At 37.0% G+C, this 22,899-nt stretch overlaps 1 protein-coding gene and 1 non-coding gene across 2 annotated transcripts in view; both read right to left on the bottom strand.

The window, feature by feature from the left end:
- Positions 1-22,899, bottom strand: part of NGR-A17 (neuropeptide receptor A17) — a 112,381-nt gene that overhangs the window by 29,705 nt on the left and 59,777 nt on the right. The gene's annotated exons all lie outside the window — the stretch shown is intronic.
- On the bottom strand, positions 10,772-10,843 carry TRNAH-GUG (transfer RNA histidin (anticodon GUG)). Its single transcript has one exon. It is a non-coding gene; the product is annotated as a tRNA-His (tRNA).

The raw sequence follows: 22,899 nt of genomic DNA, 5'->3' as shown, positions 1-22,899 counted from the left end.
CTAAAGAAGTTTCACTTCAAAAAAAATATGTATGTAATAAACAAACTCGAAGTAATAAACAAAATGATTAGCTTATTCAGTTATTAACTGGAGCATTGACATGTTTGATTCAATGCCACAATTAGAACTGTGGCTAAAAATTTTATTGCCCCTTTAGGCAGGCAAGGCATACGGCCCTCGTGACGTTATATAGTCACTTTGCTCATAGACATCAGTCATGACAGGCGCACAGCCAAGCCACTATCTACTGCATAATTAGATTGTGTGTTTCCATTACATACATACATATATGATGTCCAGATGTTGTAAGTGCGTTGTGATGTTTACAAGCTCCAAGGAAACAAGTAATTATCCGAATTCGAAGACAAACATATGCCGAGATCAAACCAATATTATCAGTGTATGAATAAAGGATAATGTATTTCAAAACCAACTGCTCGAAAAAATAGTGATCGCCAAATTGACATTAAAAAAACCACGTGTGGATTGCTACGGGGACTGCCACGGTAAAGCTGTTGCATATAATTTTTTATCAACTTAAGCAATTATAATTAGACAATAATTATAATTTAATATTAAAACAATAATAAAATAGGACCACGCCATATTTATAAACATTAACAGAAGCAAAACATTAACTGTCCCCTTCACACTACGTTTGAATGTGTTGAACGCGAGCTATATGGTAGGCGGAGTGGGGGAGTTAGGTTTTATTTTCGTTACGGAATTTCTTAATTCGGTTTCCGAGCTCTACGCCCGCGATAAAAGCTATGCAATAGCTTAAAAAATATGTTAGTTTGTGTCGAATGATTAACTTCGTTTAATACACGATTCATTTACATCTAATACATTCGCTGGTGGTAGGCGTTTTGTGTAGGTACTACAATTAGTAGGCACCAGCCTATTTCTATCGTGAAGTAGCAATGCATTTCGAAGTAGTTTGAAGGGAGGGGCAACTGTTAGAATGAGTTCTAAGGTCTCAATTTCATTACTTCATAATTAAATTAATTTCACTACTTCGGTGCCAGGAAATATTGAAAACAACACATTGTACTGCACTAACTAGGCCGATTATAAATTATTGAACCGAACAAAACCTATTCACGAATCATGACCAATAACTTACACGGTCCTTAGCAAGTGTAGTCACAAATTGACGTTCCTTTTCAAATCGTCCACTGGTGGTAAGACGTTTTATGAGTCCGCATGGGTAGGTACCACCACCCTGCCTTTTTCTGCCGTTGTACTGTAAAAACGGAGACCTTTGAACTCATTTCTCAAGGTAGATGTCGGCTTTTACGTTGTAGATATCTATGGGCTCCGGTAACCACTTAACACCAGGTGGGCTGTGGGCTCATCCACACATCTAAGCAACAAAATATATATATATACATAAAAATGAATTGCTGTTCGTTAGTCTCGCTAAAACTCGAGAACGGCTGGACCGATTTGGCTAATTTTGATCTTGAATTATAGGTATTTGTGGAAGTCCTGAGAAGGTTTAAAAGGTACATAAATATGAAAATGCTCCGAATTAAATAAAAATAACAATTTTGTTTTTCCTTTGACGTGTCCCCCGTCGGACGGATTCCTAAGTTTATTTTATACAAAAGTTTAGGTCTTTTATTTATCGATTGAGGCACTACGAAGTCTGCCGGGTCAGCTAGTAAAAAATAAAAACTTACTCATAATCTTTGCTGGTGTATATTTCTAGATGCTGCGATACCTGAGTCCATGTAAGAGAACTCATGTATGTACATAATATACTTATGTATTGTGCAGCCTGTCCTAATTTACGAAATGCAATATCATAAACAATATTAGTGGAAGTTTGTTTCGTGAAATTTCCACGTCGCACTGCGTTCGCTTGCGGCTACATGACATAATTCAGTTGATTTTACATTCGCGTTTTCACAGAGAAGCGTTTCGGCTCTGCGGTAACCGATTCTGATTTAATTACACAACGCGCTACAGGCTTGATTGCGGACGATTGTGGTTTGTTAAATTGAGTATTAATAATAATTAATCGTATTGTTTTTTTTTGTAAATTGTATATTGGTTGTTTGGTGAATTGATTAGGAATGGCTTCTGCGTATAAACAGGCGAAGACGGTTCAGGGACCGTTTTCGTACTGTTTATATTTTTGTAAAAAAATTTGAACTGTTTTTGGAACGGTAATATTTTTTTATACCGTTCATTTGTATGAGTGATTTTTTTAAATAAAATCAATCTTATAAATAAAATAATGAAATAAACAACATTCTCAAGTTTTGGTATGGGAACCAGATCAACAATGTGCGATGGGCTGGGGCTTTGTCTCTTCCTTATAGGTTGGAGTGCGGGGTGAGACAAGGGGGGTTGAGCTCGCCTACTCTCTTCAACCTGTATATGAACGAGCTGATCGGCGAGCTCAGTAGGACCAGGATTGGTTGTTTCATAGACGGGGTGTGCGTAAACAACATCAGCTACGCAGACGATATGGTGCTGCTGAGCGCATCTATCTGTGGCCTAAGGCAACTTGTTTCTTTGTGTGAGGGATACGCCAAATCACACGGTTTGGTGTACAACTGTAAAAAGTCGGAGATCATGGTCTTTGAGACAAGGGGTGGGACGCATGATAAAATACCTCCCGTACTACTCAACGGAACGCCATTGACAAGAGTTTATAAATTTAAATATCTCGACCCCTGATCTCAAAGATGATGAAGATATTGAACGAGAGCGGAGAGCGTTGTCGGTTAGAGCAAACATGATAGCTCACAGGTTTGCACGGTGTTCACTTAAAGTCAAGGTCACCCTCTTTAGGGCCTACTGTACTAACTTTTACACGTGCAGCTTGTGGGCTGGATATACTCAAAGATCGTACAACGCTCTCCGTGTTCAATATAATAACGCGTTTAGGGTGCTGGTGGTGCTGCCCCGCTTTTGTAGCGCATCAGGGATGTTTGCAGACGCGCACATAGATTGTTTTTACGCTACCATGCGTAAGAGGTGTGCATCTCTGGTAAGCAGAGTGAGGGCCAGCTCCAACAGTATCCTGAGCATGATCGCAAGCAGGCTGGACTGTGTATACATGGGTCGCTGTGGTGCCATCTCCCATGGGATGTTACGACAGTAATTCATTGTGATGTAAATATAACTACTAACATAGGTCTAAGTCTTATTAACAATTTATATGAGTCATGGTTACTTGCAATAAAAACATTATTATTATTATTATTATACCTTTAAACGAGCAATTCTTGTATATTAATATATATGTATATAATCTGAATCTCGGAAACGGCTCCAACGATTTTCATAAAATTTAGTATAGGTACAGGGGATTTCGGGGGCGATAAATCGATCTAGCTACGATTTATTTTCAGAAAATGTTGTTTTATTCGTGTTTTCAATAATCAACTCTTCCCGACATCTAAGTGGCGAATGATAATACTATTTTTCTTAATTAAGGGGAACTAACCGCTTTAAAGATAAAACAAGATGGCGTTATCAAAAAAAAACCGGTCATCGTCTAGTATACATTATGGTCGAATTTTGACAACCGAACGAACGCAGATAGAATTAATATTTTGATTTGCCTTTAGTTTAACGGCTGAAGGCTTTCTGAAATTTTTATCGAAATCACTGCAGCCGTTTCGGAGTCTATAGAAAACAAACACGCATCGAATTTTATAACCATATAGAATGGATGCAGGGTTAACACCCAACTAACCTATTTCGAAAGTATGATTGCTCACTAAAGCCGTCTTTGAAGAGATTAATGAGAGTCCCAGGTCGTACCCGTTTCGCTACTTCTATTTAGGCATTAGCAGAACCAATCTGTGCCGGCCCTAATCTACTAACATACTTAGACTTCGAAATGTAATTGTGCGCTTAATTAATACTACGCCCAATTGGCCTTGATGGGCAGAAAAGGTTAAGTTGGAACTACTATTAGTCTAATATGTACTTATACTAAATTGTGACGAACATACATCGTGTTAATTAAGTTTTTTTTTTGTAGCATAAAAACTGTTTATTCCGTTTTCCAGAGATAAGTCTTTTTAAGAACGTGCTTTAGGCTCGCTTTTGAGAATCACGCATCTTTTGTCTATGGTATTATAATTTTTTACTAATTTTATTAGACGGGTAGATATCAGCTGACAGCGTCATAGATAATACACATAAATGACAGCCTACCTGTCATTAACCGGCTACTTGAATTCTTAGGCATGAAAACGTGAAAGTCACCGTCTCTAGGAGATTTTTACGATTAAAAACATCAGCAGAAATAAATAAATTTAACTGGCAATGTTATTTTTTGAATAAAGATTTAATCACCGACTTCATAAAAAGAGGAGTTTTTGAAATATCCTTAATAGTATATATAAATTTGTAGTCGAACTTAATTATTTTTATAAACCTGAGCTTGTGTGTTCACGAATGTTGCCTACGTTTGCCGCTAAAGGCGCTGTTCTAACTCCATACAAATTTGAGTTAACTTTTACGCGATCGAGAAGTTAAAGAACAACATTATCATTTATTGTCATTATTATTAGGGAGTCCAACACTCATATAAATATTAGCCTATACATTAAGTACATGTATTTGGATACCAAGTTTTAAGTCGATCGGATGCGTGGTTCATATCAGTAGTTATAACGGAAAATCCGTAAAAACCACTGTAGATTTATATATTAGTATAGATATTTTCAACGGCAAATGGTAAGGTCCTTTGTCATCGTAAATGAAATAAAAATGGAGAATTTCAACGTTATAGTGTATTTCATTGCAAGATATATTAATTACGCAAGTAAGCTGAGAGTCTTACCCATAAATCTACTGACGCCTTAATATGGCTCTAAAGTAATCCTAGCACCCACGAAACCTAGACATTGAAATACAATTATATGAATAAAATGTCAATCGAATTAAGTTATCAATATCTAGAAATTCAGACCCAATTAACTATAATTCTACTTATTTCTATGTGGTTTCAAGGATGACTGTTAATTACAACACATTCGATACCCGAAGCTCTGCCTTGCGTTTAATTCAGATTATTATGTTTATAAGCGTCTGTAATTACTGGTGGTAGGACCTCTTGTCAGTCCACGCGGGTAGGTACCACCACCCTGCCTATTTCTGCCGTGAAGCAGTAATACGTTTCGGTTTGAAGGGTGAGGCAGCCGTTGTCACTATACTGAGATCTTAGAACATATATCTCAAGGTGGGTGGCGCATTTACGTTGTAGATGTCCATGGGCTCCAGTAACCACTTAACACCAGGTGGGCTGTGAGCTCGTCCAACCATCTAAGCAATAAAAAAAAAGTAATCACGCGGCTGTTAGCTATAAAACTGGTACCGAAACTCGAATCGTATCGAAAACCTGTCTGCGGGATTCGAACCCCTGTCCAAACGCATCGCTCGATACTAGTACACCAAGCGCCTTATCCTTTAAGCCACGTAGACTTCTGAATTGTCATTGAAAATAACAGTGTTTCGTTTGGTAGTTAAACCTTTCGTATTATGCGCCAAGATCTGCTACATTATGTTTTCTCTATTAAACCTATATTAAATAAAGATTATATTTCCCTACCGCCGTGAAACAGTGAACAACGCAACACAAAAGTCTTAAATTTAAATAAAAATAAATCTTTGATCGTGAACTGTAGTTAAGTTTTGATATTTAGATACATTTCACACATAAATTTAACTGAACTAGTGGTCCCGCAGTAGTCGAAATTCGACTATAATTAATTGAAATTATAAGTTTGAACATTATCATGATTCTATTGTCAAATTATATAATCACAGATTTCGCCAAGACTACAATTTAGGTAAATATTAATAAAGAAACAATATTTAATCTCTTCTCAATTTGACTACAGACTATAAGCAATAAGAAAAGTTTGACAATAAACAAATAGTATGCATGCGTGTGTGTTTTAAATACATGGTAGTGTTTGTTATTTTTTATTTATTTAATGTATTATTAATGCATAATTTAAAAAAATATTAGCATTCTGCACTCCTTCTCTATATTCTCTATGAGTGTGAGAAATATCATACTCCTCCATCGCGCAATTTTCGTAAAAACGGGTAAAAAGTTTTTGCTTCACGTATTAATATATTATTATAGACAAAATGACAAAATTCAAAATTAAAATGCCAATATTTCAAAAAATTATTTCATGATTCATATTGTTTTCGTAATTGAATAGGAATACCTACAATATGGCGGCAATAGCGCGGAACAACTAACAAACGTGAACAGTAGTTGTTACAAAAGGAAATGCTATTTTGAATTGTATTGTTGCGTATTCTGGATGAATAATGTTTTGATTGAACTGCTGTATATTAATTACAATGAGCTACCAGCCGTCCGTGAAACAGTTACTGTATTGATTAACTGAAACTTAAATAAAATCATCATTGATCATCATTATCCTGCCCTTCTCCCGGTCACCTGGGGTCGGTGCAACATGTTTTCTCCTTCCATACTCTTCTATCATATACCATTTCTTCGCTCACTCCCCTCTTACCCATATCGTATTTCACGCAATCCATCCATTTCTTCTTAGATCTACCTCTTCCTGTATATCTTTCCACATTCATAGTTAATATTCTCTTATCAACCTCATTTTCATTACGTCTTATTTCAACTTAATTAAAAAAAACCGCTTAATTACAGAGGGACAGGGTGGGTTGTGGGCACTATTTAAGCAGTGAAGTACTATTTCGTCAAAGCCAATTCGTCGTAGCAATTAGTTACTTCGAAGATTGAGAGACAGCTGGTGCACCACGTCTTCCCTATGTTAAGATTAATGGCCCACTCAGAGATCAATATCAGCCAATAATGTGTTTATATGTATGTATATGTATGCGTGAGTGTGTAGGTATGTACATTTATTCAATCGACAGGTAAATCGCGGGTAGGTAATTTTGTTTCCTAATGATTCTTGTCCACCTGATTTGTTGGAAGTTTATGTGTAAGTTGTCCAGAAGACATCGTGATAAGACTGCAAATTTTAATTTTTTGTATTTATTATTTCGCATTTTTTATTTATTTTGTGTACAATAAAGCATGCGCTCTTTCTCTCTTCCGTCTCTTTTTCTCTCTAATTCGATTGATAAAAACATAAGCATTGCACGAATAATTGATAATATTTTCTTCTTAGTTGTTTGCACTCTTAGCAGAGTGGTCGTGGTCATCAGTTCGGTGGTAGAGTGTTTCACGAGGCGTCCCCATTCCTCGCGTACCGCGGTCCTTCTTGTGCAGTCTCGCTGACAGGACTGAATAGTTAACGAGCGAATACTTTTAAGAGAACGATGAAAGCGGCAGATAATATAAAGAAAATATTGTTATTTTTATTTTTAATATGCTCTTATTAGCTTCAGACGTATGTATGTTAGTATGTTAGAATGTAACGGAATCTTTGAACATGATTTTGACCCCCTTCAAAACGTCGGATTAACTCGAAATTTTGTATACTTATTAAGAACCGATGACAATTCAATTGAAATTCAACTAAAAAGTAAAAAATAAATAATGTTTAAAAAAACTAACAAAATACGCTTTTGTAGAAAATCCAACTAAAAAATAGAAAATAAATTCTAATAAATTTGAATTAAAAATAGTGTAAGAAAAAATGATTTTATTGTAAAAAAAAGCGTGGGGTGCATGTATTAGTAGTTATAAATATTTTATGAACAGATATGAGTAGAAGGGCTATTTTGATTATATCCTGAAAAGCACCCCTCATTTTTAATTCAAATTTATTTTCTATTTTTAGTTGAATTTTCTATAAAAGCGTATTTTTTTGTTTTTTTAAACTATTATTTACTAAAATTTATGAACCAACTTACTGTATGTCCACATTGTCAAATTACCTAATAAAATTATTGATTAACTAGTATCTAGAAACATTTCAGAATTAATGGGATTCCACACAAAAATACAATGTAAATGTTTGAACTAAATGCTACCAAACAAATAACATTACTTATTTATGTAGTCGAAAGATTTAGGCTTGGAATTCGACGTAGGTAATAACCTAAAATAAAATGATCCACATGGCTGACGATTCTAGAGGTCAATGACTTTTATTATCGTAATAACTAATTCCATTTGTTTCTAAAGTGTAGTTGACGAGACTTTTGGCATTTTACGATTTGTTAAATTGGCAATTTCTTTCTACGATTTTAGTTTTATTTGAATAGCTTTTCATTTATTTCAAAATCGGAATTATTTTTTATTGAGTTTTGTAGGTAGTTGCTAGTTCATTGTTAAAACTGATGTCAGCTGTTTTTAGTTTCCAAATTCGAATTATACTTGAGGGTTTATTGTATTTTATCACCGAAATGTAATTAAGGTTGTCTCACACAATTGACGATTGATTTAATCATGTTTCCACTGCCCAATCGTTTATTGGTGTGTATCTGCAGTTTTGGTTCATTAAGCAAAGGCATTTGTTGTGTATATGTGACCTTTGAAAAAATTTTGATACGAAGGTTTATGACGGATAAATTATTTGTAAAATTCTAATTGCAGTTTCAGTAAGGAGATTTTTTTTATCAATGCTAAAAATTTTAAATTTATAAAGTTTTTATTTAAGAAAGCATTTACAGATACCTTTAATGATGTGACTCCAACAGCTATGTGTGATACTGCTTCACCACTGCGAGGGATTGGCGAGATATTAACGACTTACTTTTTTCCAAATTCAGATCAAATAGAAAACAGAGAAAAGTTGGGTCCAAATTCGAATTCGATTTGTTTGATTAAGGAAAATACTCTAATTTATTTACTTTACGAGTATTCGTGATTACGAAAGCGAATTACAAAAATGAAATGGAACAGCGCGAAAATTTTGCCAAAAAAAATCAGCCGCTAATGCTGTTCGTTTATCGGTACCGAAAATAAAACTAAGCTTACGTAATTTGGACACATTACAACTTATTAATTTAAAAATACTTACAAATTGATTGATTTTTTTATTTGGATTTAAAGAATATAATAATATTATGAGCACACAAGTTTGGCGCGTGATTTATGAATGAGTTAGAAATATAATAGTATATCTATCTATCTGATTGTACGTAAAATAATTTGAAAAACATTTGATTATTATTAGTTTGCTTATTTGTTAGGTGTCAATATGATTTAAAAGGTTTGCTTAGGGTATCCAGTAGAAGATATTAAGTACTTAAACAGTGGTGTATGTATGGTGTAACAGTGGGTATACGCTTCTAAATGGTACCGCCCTTGATTCTATCAATTAAGAATCCTAAGTTCATTTGTGAATTTTTCTAATTTCTGTCAATACAATATTTACGAGAAAGTTTGACATCGCGCTTTTGTTACAATAAATTTATTTTTTCTATTTTTTTGTTGGATTTTCTATAAAACCGTGTTTTTTAGTTTTTTGAACCATGTATTATTTTTCATTTGAATCATACAATTGGGACTTCAATCTTATATCTCAAGGCGATATTCTTGTAAACGCCCAAAAATTCCCACTCTCTGATTCTCATTGTTTTTTTAAAATTAACTTAGGTATACGATTTTCTTTGCTTTGATTAGTTTAATTCGTTCGTTTATATCGTGTTGAGATTTTACTCTAGAGCCGACGCAAAAATGGAATACCCCGTGCTAAGCTTAATATTCTAGAACCAAATATTCTGTGCAGTCGAAAGTTGTATCCGTAGTTGAATTATGTTCATGTTCTAGATTCAAGGCGCGTGTCGCATCGTGTTGCGAAAGTTCGCTTCATTTGCGCAATTAAAGCTTGTATTGTATTGAGCTTTCGAAAACTTGTGCTATGCATTTTTTAATCATGGATCCGTTTTCAGTTATGATCTAAGCGACGGTGCTCACAGAATTTCAGGCGAAAACTGTCAGATATTGAATATTGTATTTTTTTACGACTGCAATACTTTTTTTCTAGTAAGTTGATGATCACGAAATATTATTTTAGATAGATCTGTATGCGGTCAGTTTTTGGGAATGATATTGCTGCCCATATATGCATAACTGGGGGTAGCACCTCTCGTGAGTCCGCACGGGTAGGTACCACCACCTCGCCTATTTCTGCCGTGAAGCAGTAATGCGTTTCGGCTTGAAGGGTGGGGAAGCCGTTGTAACTATACTGAGACCTTAGAACTTATATTTCAAGGTGGGTGGCGCATTTAAGTTGAAGATATCTATGGGCTCCAGTAACCACTTAACACCAGATGGGCTGTGAGTTCGTCCACCCATCTAAACAATAAAAAAAAACTAATGCCCGGGATATAGTAGCATCGTTTACTGCTCTTAGTCATAACTATAACTCGCTGCAAAACTAAGAAAACGCTAACATTGTGTACGCTATCTTATCTATTTCTCTTTTTTTGTCCGAAACAGATTTACGTCCCCCTTTGAAGGGTGTAATCATCGAATGGGTGTAATAGCTGTTAAACAATACAATTGAGAACGCGACGTCAAATTTTAAGGTGGGCAGTGATATTCCACACTGCTACAACTATCGGCTTCGGTAAGAACATAAAAAAAAACCCTTGATACTTCTAATTCTGTACAGCTTACCTACAATACCTAACTCATGTAAACTCGTTTTAAGAAATCAAGTAACAAATAAAAATGATCTAAAGAGCGATTATATCGAGAGGTGAAAGTCTTTGGACATTGAAATACCGAGAGGTGAAAGGCTTATGCAAATTTTTTGCAACTTTTTGCTTCTCGGCTAATTTTCCAAAAAGATTGACTCCGCCGCGACAGTGTTATTATCACTGCCGTGACCAGGATTCGAACCTGGGTTACTACGGCCACAACGTAGGGTCCTAACCACTAGACGATCACGGCTACCGGAGCTGGTGACAATAATAACGAAATATCGAAACGCTATCGAAAAACCAGAGATATTTATTTTAACGGTACATTAGCAGCCAGTGCGCAAGATAACGAAAAAAAAAAGTGTTTATTCGTGCAAACAATTTATGAACGGCTAACTTTTTTGGACACTAATACAAGAATATAGAAACACGAATAAAAGGCGATGCTTTTTTGTTTTTGTTATTAGAAAATTTAATTTCTAACGTAAATTATATAACAATATAATGTAAATCAAAGAACAAAATAACTAGTCAGGTCATAAACTCTGTCACATGTTTAATGTAAAATAATTGAAACAAGTTTATTCATTATGTAACCATTCATATACCAAAATGAACTTAACAAAACATAGATTCTTATCACACTAAAGTTTATTCAAAATGACCTCCGTGATTTTGAATACAGGCCTTCAATCTGCGCGGCCAGTCGTCTATCGCAGCACGAACGAGGTCCATGTCAATATCGGCGGCTGCCTTAATCAAGGATGTCTTGAGTGACTCCAAATTGGGATGAGGCTTTGAGCACGCCTTTTCCTCCAAGTGTTGCCATATCTTGTAATCTAACGGATTCAAATCTGGACTGGAGGAGGGCCAGTCTTCGTGGCGGATGAAGTCGATTTCACACGCCGCCAGCCAGTCTTGTGTGCTCTTCGCTCTATGAGCTGGCGCCGAATCTTGTTGGAATACCCAGTGCCTGTTATTGAACATGGTATGAGAAACAGGTTCCACAAGGTTCGTCAGGACTGTATTTTGATACACAACTGCATTCGTTTTTACACCTTTCTCACAAAAATGTACCTCTGTTAAGCCCCAATAAGAAACTCCCAACCATACCATGAGCGAGGATGGAAAATGACCTCGTTGGACACGCGGAATACGGTTGCTCGCTTCTTCACTACTGTGTGCGTACACCTTATCATTTTGTTTGTTGTAGCTCTCTTCTACGGTAAAAATTTTTTCATCCGAAAAAAGAATTTCCCGATAGTTTTTTCCCGCGTACCGCTTCAACAAAGCGCGGCATCTCTTCAGTCTCAGGTCCATTAGACGAGCATTCAAACGATGTCCAAGGGCCAACAGTTTCTGCTTACGTTTGGGATTTCTTTGAATTCGCGCCTTCAAAGCTTTTATCACTGCTGGAGTCCTAACAGACCGAGGGCGACCACTTCTTGACCTGTCATCTACACTAGAGTCTTCATTGTATCGTTTGATGGTACGATAAACGAATCTTTTGGTTATATTCAAATTTTTCAGTATGTTAAAAATTTGAATTGGCGCGTAACCGCAACGATGCAACGCAATAACTGCAACACGGTCTTCTTTAAGCGTCCACTCCATATTTAAAAATGAGTAAAATTCTAAAAGTATACATTTTTATTTTCATGAACAATTCGAAATTCGAATTCAATAAACTTTTTTGTGGCCAGCATTCTAAAAGAAAAGTTTTTACTGTGTGACAATACTTATGACCTGACTAGTTAAAAATCAGTTGTCTGTAAAGTCGGTTTACTGACGATAGTTGAACGTGACAACGTCATAAGAAAATACTGATGGAATGGTTTCATTTTTCAATTATCGCAATTATCGTTGCTATAAACAATTGACACCACATTCACTTTTCACTGAACTTCATACTTGACGAAAACATGAAAGTGTATTATTGTATAGCAGCTGTTCACGCGGATGCATCGCTCATTCAAGTAGGAGAGAGGTAACGCCGTATCAGGCATGCTTTTTCGTACGTGCAGCCGGCTCCATCGAATTATAAGACGTTGTCACGTCAAAAAAGGGATGAGGTAAAAGACAAATCAAAAGAAGAAACAGAAAACGAACAAAGAACGTTTTTCAAGTTACTCTTACTTCTTAAAAGGTACTTACTACTAATGGTACTAAAGGTACTTACTACTTATAATATACATTTTAATAGTTATATAGAGATATAATCCAAGGAGGGTTATCATCAGGCAGGCGTCTGGTCTTATAAACTCATGCCAATGCAAATGAAGAAACAGGAAAAGTTATTAAGAAAAAGTCGCCTATCACATGGCACGTTGTAATGGATTGTAGTTTTGCACTAGGTGAGAGACGTGTTTTTAATACGAAATCGATTAATTTACTTTTACTGTCATCGTTGATGAGCGAACTATAAAGAAGAATACCATCGATAAGTTGATTTGTCACCTGCTCCTGGCCATTCATTACCGGCAACAGGGAAATTGCAGTTTTAATATCAAATGAGTCTGATAAATCTTCTATCAAATCTTTAGAACTAGTTTGACTACTACTATTAAACTTAAAATTATGTTGTATCTTATCGATTAATATTTGGAAAATCTCACAAGATTTTTTATCTAATTTCTGATATTGAATTTCTTGATTCACTTGAGTCAAAATAGTTCTAAAGATTTGATAGAATATTCAGGCAGCAATATAATTGCAGGGTCGCCATGTATTGGAGTGATGAAGGCAAAATAAAAGAGAACTGTTCACGTCGACAATTCGTGTAATACTGTCATAGTTTAGTGTGTGCAGTTAGAAATATAAGTTTAGGCGAGCTGCACACTACAGGATATGCTGTTGGAGATATAATTAGAGGTGAGCTAACGTCAAGCAGGCGGCTGCCAATAAAGCTTCAAATACTTAGGCAGCACGATAAAAGGATATGCTTCACCGATACCGACTCCAGCGTCACCTGCCGGGCTGATTTGTAAATCTAAACCATTCTCGAATCCACCTGAAGGTACACAGAAAATTTCATTAAAATCGGTAAAGCCGTTTAGGAGGAGTTCAGTGACAAAGAAATATATATACAAAGATTACCGGTTTCCGGAATCGAAGACGATTTGTGATAGATTAGATAGGGAGTGTTCCGAGGAGCTGTTCAATTTAATAGAAGCCGCTGATTTTCGCAACCGATCGTCTCGCCGGAACTATCATCCGCACCATCTGGATGGTTGGCGTTCCACTACAATGCGTTTTAAAAACAGTTTTCTGCCACGCACAGTAAATCTCTGGAATTCGTTGCCATCAGCGGTCTTCCCCAACAACTGCGACATTGGGTTATTCAAGAAAAGAGCATATTCTTACCTGAAGGGTAGGCAACGCACTGGCGTAAACGCTGGTGACCGTGGGCGGCGGTGAATCACTTAACATCAGGTGATCCGTCTTGCCCGTTTGCCTCTCGTTGTTATAAAAAAAAAAAAAGATTTTTTATATTCGCTAATATATTTTGATCAGCTGATGTGCAAAGTCCACATCCTCGTGTGGTCCGGGTTAGAACGCTTTCAGTGGAATACCGGCTCTCGAAAATTTAATTTAATGAAACGATAACATTAGGTTTAAGTTCTATTACACATCTATTGGTTTCCCTTAAATTACTTCCTTAAATTACTCCCTAAATTAATTCCGTTAATTTACTGGTGGTAGAGCCTCTTGTGAGTCTGCACAGTTAGGTACCACAGCCCTGCCTATTACTGTCGTGAAGCGGTAATGCCTAAAAGCGTTAGAGCAGGTATTGGCAGACAAAAAGCACCGTAATAACAATTTATTAGGAACTGTTTTGCAATAAAACGCATAAATTTTAATTTCAATTTTTGTTTTAGTGTGCTTTCTTAATAAACTTAGTGGTAAATTATATTGTATTTTTGTTTAGTGATGCGATTTATGAAACTACTGCTCTCATCAAATGTTGTACGTATCTATAATAACTATAGGCTTTTCTGTGATGTGTTTCTCGGTAGAACGACAGTTAGAGATTTGTCTCAAACTGTCTGTATGTAAATCTTTTTCTAGTAGTACTTATGGTCCCACGCGGGTAGGTACCACCACCCTGTCTATTTCTACCGTTAAGCAGTAATGCGTTTCGCCTTAAGTAGTGGGGTACCTGTTGGACAAATTGAGGTGTAGAACTAAGGTCTCAAGATGGGTGGCGGCATTTACTTCGATGATGTTTATGAACTCCCGTAATAATGTGACGCATTACTTATAAAAGTTGCGAGCTTTTGCCATGAAGGACAGACAGACTTATTGTCCAATCGTAATGAAGCACGGCGGCCTATCAACCTCATTAATATCCACTCTTAGTACTTCTTTATATTATCACAGTCACAAAATACAAATGTTTTAACCTTCATTACAGGTTTAAAAATACTTGAAAACTGGAAAATTCTATTAAAATTCGCATACAAAATAATAATTAAGAAACAATTTCCCTACCCCACGAAGCGGCCAGAAAGCACCTCTCTGAAATATTCACGTCTCATTTGTAAGCCTCTTATAAAGCAAAATTAATGTGATTTATTAGACTGTGTTCATACAGAATTTCAATTTTGAACCTTAACCTCCATGAAATTAGTGCTAAATTATTAGATCACACACATTAACGCCCACGCCGGGAATGGGCCCGTCAAGTTCTCGAGAAAATTTCTTCATGAAATATAACAAATATTGCATAATATATTGTTTCGTACTGTTTTTTTATTAAAATAGGGCCAAAAGTTATTTCAATAGAAATTTTCAAATCAACGTGATTTTGAAGGGAAGTAGTGAGTTAAAAATAATCTATATATTAATACGTGAAGCAAAAACTTTGTGTCCCTTTTTATGAAAATTGCGCGGACGGAGGAGTATGAAATTTTCCACACTTATAGAGAATATAGAGAAGAAGTGCACAATGCTAATATTTTTTTAAAATAATGCATAAAAGATACATTAAATCAATAAAGAAAACATTACACACACTACATACCATGTATTTGACGCACACACGCATGCAAACTATTTATTGTCAAACTTTTGTTCTTGACGTCTGTGGTGAAATTGAGAATAGATTAAATATTTTTTGTCTTTATTAATATTTTTTATAGTGTAGTCTTGGCGAAATTTGTGATTATAGAAGTATAAAATACAATCATAATAGTGTACAAACTTACAATTTCAATTAATTATAGTCGAATTTCGACTACTGCGGGACCTCTAGTATCTATTAAATGTCAACAGGTAAACATTTTTTGTATTTAATGTTCTTCTCAAATAACACACATTCGTTTTAAATAAAAAATGTAATAAGACTTAAAGAAAATGCTATGCATGCGTAAATAAATAAATTCTATTGTATTTTATCAGAGGCTTCCTCTAGTCCCCAATTAAGTTTACGAAACCATTACTGGAATCATAAACCTTAACCTAACAGTTAATATGAACTCCAAATTCATGAACAATTACCGCGAAATCCCTTCTGCGTCTTGTTTGGGGGTAAGATAGCCGTTATTTAAACATTTGGGATTTACATACAAAGTGATTTGGCTGTTAAGACTTGATTCGCTTATGTTAAGGCGTTGTGGCTACCAGCCAGCTTAAGAGCGTGTCTCGAAATAGATAAGTGTTGGGATGTGCTCTCTGAGTAATCTGGGATAATCCCCCCGTTTCCTTTTTACCATCGCACCATCCGCCATCGGAGCGGAGTTCATCCTCGCTACCCTGAACGACTATTTTGGCACGTATTATCTAAAAAAAAAAACGTACTATCCAACTATGGAATGGACTCCGTCTATGGTATATTCTGAATAATTAAGTCATAGTCATAGTCATATCTTAAAGTAGAACCTGTAGCATCACATCCTCCTTCAAATGAGAGTTGGCTGTAACGTGACTTGCAATCAGTTGAGCGGTATGCTGATATGCTTATTTACATATATTTGAAGGTAGTAAAAAAAACTTATTTCGTTATAGTTACGCTAGTGTGATATGATATATAGAGCCATAAATACATATTTTTTTTGTTATTTAACTTCGTAATGGTAATGAAAAATTAGGACGTCCGCAAAAATGTATATATTTTTTTGTTAGTTGCCCTTGTAGGCAGGCGAGCATACGGCACACCTGATGTTGAGTGGTTATAGTTGCCCATGGACTTCAGTAATGCCAGGGGCAGAGCCAAGCCGCTGCCTACCGTTGAGTACTCTCCACAAGCCTCGTTTGAAGAAGGACATATCATAGCGCTCGGGAAACATTGTGGAGGGGAGCTCGTTCCAAAGCCTGATGGTGCGTGGCAACAAAAGGTCTCTGGAAACGCACTGTGGATGAACGCAGAAGCTCCAGGTAGTATGGATGAATTCTATGTAAGTACATTGCTTAGTAATTACCGAACGTACTGGCGTATAAGAGATCGACCGAAGAAGACATCGATGGAGTGTGTGAATGACGATATGAGAGAGAGATAGAAGTGAGTTTTGAGATGACGGCTGATAGAAGAGAATGGAAGAGAAAAATTAGCTATGCCGACCCCACCTAGCGGGATAAGGTGGAGAAAAGAAGACTGGCGTATAATTCAAGATATTTGCATACATTGGAATGATTAACTCGAATTTGCTTTTAATATGTCGGGAGACCCTCTTAGGGATTCGTAGTGCATTTGGTACGTAGACAAATACTTCTAGAGCACAAAAGAAAAATTCTGTAAACCATTCAAAATTTTAGAGCGCAAAATACGATTTAAATTCCGTAATTAAAATTAAATTAAATCGTACGTATTCAGATCGATAAATTAGTTCATTTGTTTTCTCGCTGAGACCACTCCTGAATCGGAACTGGAGCAATGAAAGCGTGTTCCTAAATAAACAATTTTAGTTTGACGGCTTTGTTAAAACCTTAAACTAACATTTCTATTGTTTCTGGTTAAGAGGAATAAAACATAAAAGTATATAGGAGCTGAGAGAATGCATAGGTACTTGATGTATTTTTTTCGCGAAATATAATACAAAGGGATACCTGTTTTATTTTATTGCTTCTGTGGGCAGATTAAAATACAACCTGCCTCATGATGTGTGCTCATCGTCGGTCATGGGCGTCAGCTCTGCCAGGGCCATTCCCAAACCGCTGCTTACAGCTAAATTGTATCGTAGTTAATAATGGATATCATAAACAGTATTACTTTCTCAGCAAATAGGTCAAGTTTATTGACCTTTTCTACCAATTTTCTGCCTGTCGATTGTTCAATATTAGAAAATCGAGAAAGATTTTTTTTTAGTTTAAATGGAAACATTTTGGAACGCACAGAATTACGGTTTACTAGATGCTTACTGACAACCTAATAACATTCACTTCGCAGTGTTCGCAGCGCTAATTTTTTGACCTCCACGAGACAAGACGTCAAAATTTTAATAGCGCTGAAATAACTGTTGCTTTGTACAAAGTTCCAAAAAAATGAACGGTTATTTCTCACGAAAATTTTACTTATATAAAAAAAAAAAAACGAAACTCCTTCGAAATTATTATTGAAGTAATCGTAAAGCTGAAATCGGTCGCTAAATTTCTGATGATTTTGTGTTAGGTAAAAGTGAAACTTTTTTTTTTTTAATGGAAATAAAAATCTTTCAGATTTACGTAATATCGTAAGGTCGTGGCAAACTATTTTCTATTGTTAGCTGGCCTTTGTTTCAGGGTACTCAAGACTCGAGAACAATGAACGTGGAGCCACGTTTCTGAAGTATATGTACCTGTGACTCAAACAGAGGCTATATGCATTTAGTATTACGTGTGAAGATAATGTTCAAAGAACAAGTTGAAAATATCTGTTGTGAAAAAATAGCTGTTGCAATATTACATTATTTGGGGAGGTCAAGTTCCTCGAAAAATTTTTTTATTGCCCTTGTAGGCAGATGAGCACACGGCCCACCTGATGGTGAGTGGTTACCGTCGCCCATGGACTTCAGCAATGCCAGGGGCAGAGCCAAGCCGCTGCTTACCGCTTAATACTCTCCACAAGCCTCGTTTGAAGAAGGACATGTCATAGCGCTCGGGAAACACCGTGGAGGGGAACTCATTCCATAGCCGGATGGTACGTGACAAAAAAAACCTCTAGAAACGCACTGTGGATGAGCGCAGTGGCTCCAGGTAGTGTGGATGAACTCTACTCCGATGGCGGGCGGTGCGATAGTAAACACGAGATGTTAAGTAGTCACCGATTCTTATATAATCGGAACATAAACCCTGATTAGAATAAGCTTTCTTCTTTATTTTCCTTATTTTTCTTCTATTGAACGAACAAACTCACTGCCCATTTTATTTTTTATGTAGAATATTTAATTCTATTGAATGACATGTAAGATATACCGTACCCTTCAAATAGGAATGCAAAAACACAAAAACAAATGTAAGGTACGGTATTGAAAGTCCACGTGGGTACGGATCAACATTCTGCACATTTGTGTCGCGAACTAATCGAAGATAAGTCGTCGTAAGAATAATTTATATAGAATCTGAAGAATTATTTACTGGTGGCAGGACCTCTTGTGAAGTTGTAACTATACTGAGAACTTAGAACTCATATCTCAAGGTGGGTGGCGCATTTACGTTGTAGATGTCTATGGGCTCCAGTAACCACATAACACCAGGTGGGCTGTGAGCTCGTCCACCGAGCGTTAGAGCAGGTATTGGAAGACAAAAAGCGTCGTAATAACAATATATTAGGTACTGGTTTGCAATAAAACGCATACATTTTAATTTCAATTTTTGTTAAGCAATAATACTACCACCTACCACCAACTAAGCAATAAATAAAAATCTTGACATTTTTAAAACAACTCGCACAATATGTTCTCGAATTTTCTTTTCTAAGCCCCTAATTCATCACTGTCCTGTTATCCGCCTTATGTTTCACTCCACCGTTTTGTTTCATAAATTTCAAACCACATGAGTTGTTATTGTGGTTGTTTCGAACGTAATTCACGGCGTATTTCCCTGAAAAATATATGGTCTTGTAGAAAAAAAACAGATCAAGTTGATTAAATATAATACAAAGGCATTATATACAAGTACATATACGAGAAATAATGAAATGCCGTCCCTAACACTAAAGTAACAAAGGCGTAAAACGTGTATTGAATTTTTTCAAACCCTCAAATAATATTTTTACGAAAATTTACCGAAAATACCAAAATAGGCCAAAACGCCTTTTCATTTTCATAATACGTAAATACTAGACTATTAGAAATTATAAAAAAACGCCGATTTTATGCTACCCACCAATTCTAGTCATTTGCTAGGTGCCTCAAAAAAGTTTATTGAGAATGAGGTGTATTCCGCGAAGTAAATGAAAATATTATTCAACAAGACAGCCTTCGTAGGCCGCTTACATAGAGACCGAATCCTATTTTAATAAGAAATCCCTCGTGAACACAGCCCGACCGGAGAAGCCCTTTCTAAAGGTTTCAATTCTGGAAAATATGAATATTCGTACCCTTACCCTTACCCACGAGGCAACGATTAGCCACGGTTCAGGATGAGCCCGTTACAAACCCGTGAAATCCCAGAAAGGGTATTACGAAGAAGCTATAATGTTTGGTAAATAATTCATTATTTATTGTACTCTATACATTTAACGTGTAATAAAGAAATAACGTTTGTTTGTTTAATTGATTTTGCGAAAATATTCGGGAGCCCGTCTTCCCTAATTACTGGTTCTACTCATTCGATAACCGATATATGACGTGTTTCTCCAGCGTGGGTAATTAACCGCCATTTTGCCTGTTTCTACCGCGAAGCAGATATTGGATTCAGGTTTGTAACGGGTAGCTATTATTAGAGCATAAGATATTTGACAGATGGCCGAATCTCGCAAACGACATTTTCAAGATGAGCTTATATATCAAGCTCCGAAGAATAATATTCGGAACTTCAGTCTATCGAGCAATATCACCCGCTTGGTAGACGATTTTCCCTTTTAACGTTAACCCTCGCTAACCATAATGATCGGGATGGCTGCTAACTATAGCTATACTAATAAGAAATAACTATACTTATACTAATAAGAAAAACGACCGATAGACACAGTTGAGTTTGATCAAAAGAGTACGAAGAAGTATTACTTACCTTCGTTAGGAATAGAAAGCCAAAGTTGGATCCGAAACGTAGTAAGTTGGGATCCAATTCACGCAGACAGGAGTGTAAATCGATCAAGCTTATCAGTAATAGTTAGAGTTTATATATACTAGACGTGTACAAGCAGAACATAAGGTTTAATTAACAAAAAAAATATATTTAATTGATTTTATGACCTGGTAACTAAGACCTTTAGGTCATGTCTTATTTTAATTTGTATTCTTATTTTTATGAAAAATGATAATATGGAGTGATTTTTTTTTTTTTTTTTTTTTTTTTTTTTTTTTTTTTTTTTTTTTTTTTTTTTTTTTTTTTTTTTTTTTTTCCTACCTAAGCTGAGAGCCTTGAGAGGCTATATCAGCGTAACCCTAACTTTAGTAGGTGAGCTCACGGGGCTCAAACCTGACGATGTTGCTAACACGAACCCTAGCAAGAGTCGTGCTTCGCAGAATCTACCACCGGATCGGAAACGCGACCCACTGAGAAGATCCGGCGAGAAACTCAGTGGGCTGTGTCTGAGAGTTAATTTACTCGTCGAGCCCTTCGTCGCAAGCGACGGGTTCGACGAGAACGGTGACCGGTGCTTGAAGTACCTAAAAGCACCGTTAGTGGATCGGGAGGAATATGGAGTGAAATGAAATGAGATGATATGGGATGAAATATAATCTTAGTAAAATGGTGGTCATTTGCTGAGATTTTTTCAGTGGACTTTTTGGAGGTTCCCGAGTAGTTACGTCTAGCGGCTTTGTTTCATTTTCCCACATTTGTGCACTTTCACAGATATGAAACAGTTAATAAACCATCGCTGTTACACATTAAAACCTGAAGAAACAATAAATAGACAAAATAAAACTAATCACACAACTTCACTCCTCGCGTTCCCGCCAAAAAGTCCTAACAAAAATATCAGTTAAGTTGAACATAGCATACCTATTAAAAAGGTCTCGCAAATCAACGTGATCAGGTTTCTGACTTTTTGCGTGACCATCAAATTGATATCTTTTTAGTGCAGGAGACCCTACTTAAGCCCGCGCGCCGTGACCCTAAAATCGCGAACTATAACATGGTCAGGAACGACAGGCTCTCTGCCCGTGGTGGTGGTACCGTCATTTACTATAGAAGAGCCCTGCATTGCGTCCCGCTCGATCCTCCCGCGCTCGCTAATATCGAAGCATCAGTGTGCCGAATCTCACTGACGGGACACGCGCCGATCGTTATCGCGTCCGTTTATCTTCCACCGGATAAGATCGTTCTAAGCAGTGATATCGAGGCGCTGCTCGGTATGGGGAGCTCTGTCATTCTGGCGGGCGACCTAAATTGTAAACACATCAGGTGGAACTCACACACCACAACCCCGAATGGCAGGCGGCTTGACGCGTTAGTCGATGATCTCGCCTTCGATATCGTCGCTCCGCTAACCCCGACTCACTACCCGCTAAATATCGCGCATCGCCCGGATATACTCGACATAGCGTTATTAAAAAACGTAACTCTGCGCTTACACTCGATCGAAGTAGTTTCAGAATTAGATTCAGACCACCGTCCCGTCGTTATGAAGCTCGGTCGCGCTCCCGATTCCGTTCCCGTCACGAGGACTGTGGTGGATTGGCACACGCTGGGCATCAGCCTGGCTGAATCTGATCCACCGTCACTCCCGCTTAACCCGGACTCTATCCCGTCTCCTCAGGATACCGCTGAAGCCATAGACATCTTAACGTCACACATCACCTCGACATTAGATAGGTCATCGAAACAAGTTGTAGCGGAGGACTTCCTTCACCGCTTCAAATTGTCCGACGATATTAGGGAACTCCTTAGAGCTAAGAACGCCTCGATACGCGCCTACGACAGGTATCCTACCGCGGAAAATCGTATTCGAATGCGTGCCCTACAACGCGACGTAAAGTCTCGCATCGCCGAAGTCCGAGATGCCAGATGGTCTGATTTCTTAGAAGGACTCGCGCCCTCCCAAAGGTCTTACTACCGCTTGGCTCGTACTCTCAAATCGGATACGGTAGTAACTATGCCCCCCCTCGTAGGCCCCTCAGGCCGACTCGCAGCCTTTGATGATGACGAAAAAGCAGAGCTGCTGGCCGATACATTGAAAACCCAGTGCACGCCCAGCACTCAATCCGTGGACCCTGTTCATGT

This window comes from Bombyx mandarina, chromosome 05 (assembly GCF_030267445.1).
Source record: "Bombyx mandarina strain Sakado chromosome 05, ASM3026744v2".
In the NCBI taxonomy this organism is placed as follows: domain Eukaryota; kingdom Metazoa; phylum Arthropoda; class Insecta; order Lepidoptera; family Bombycidae; genus Bombyx; species Bombyx mandarina.
Note: the sequence above shows the minus strand (reverse complement) of the source record. Positions and strands in the feature narration are given on the sequence as shown.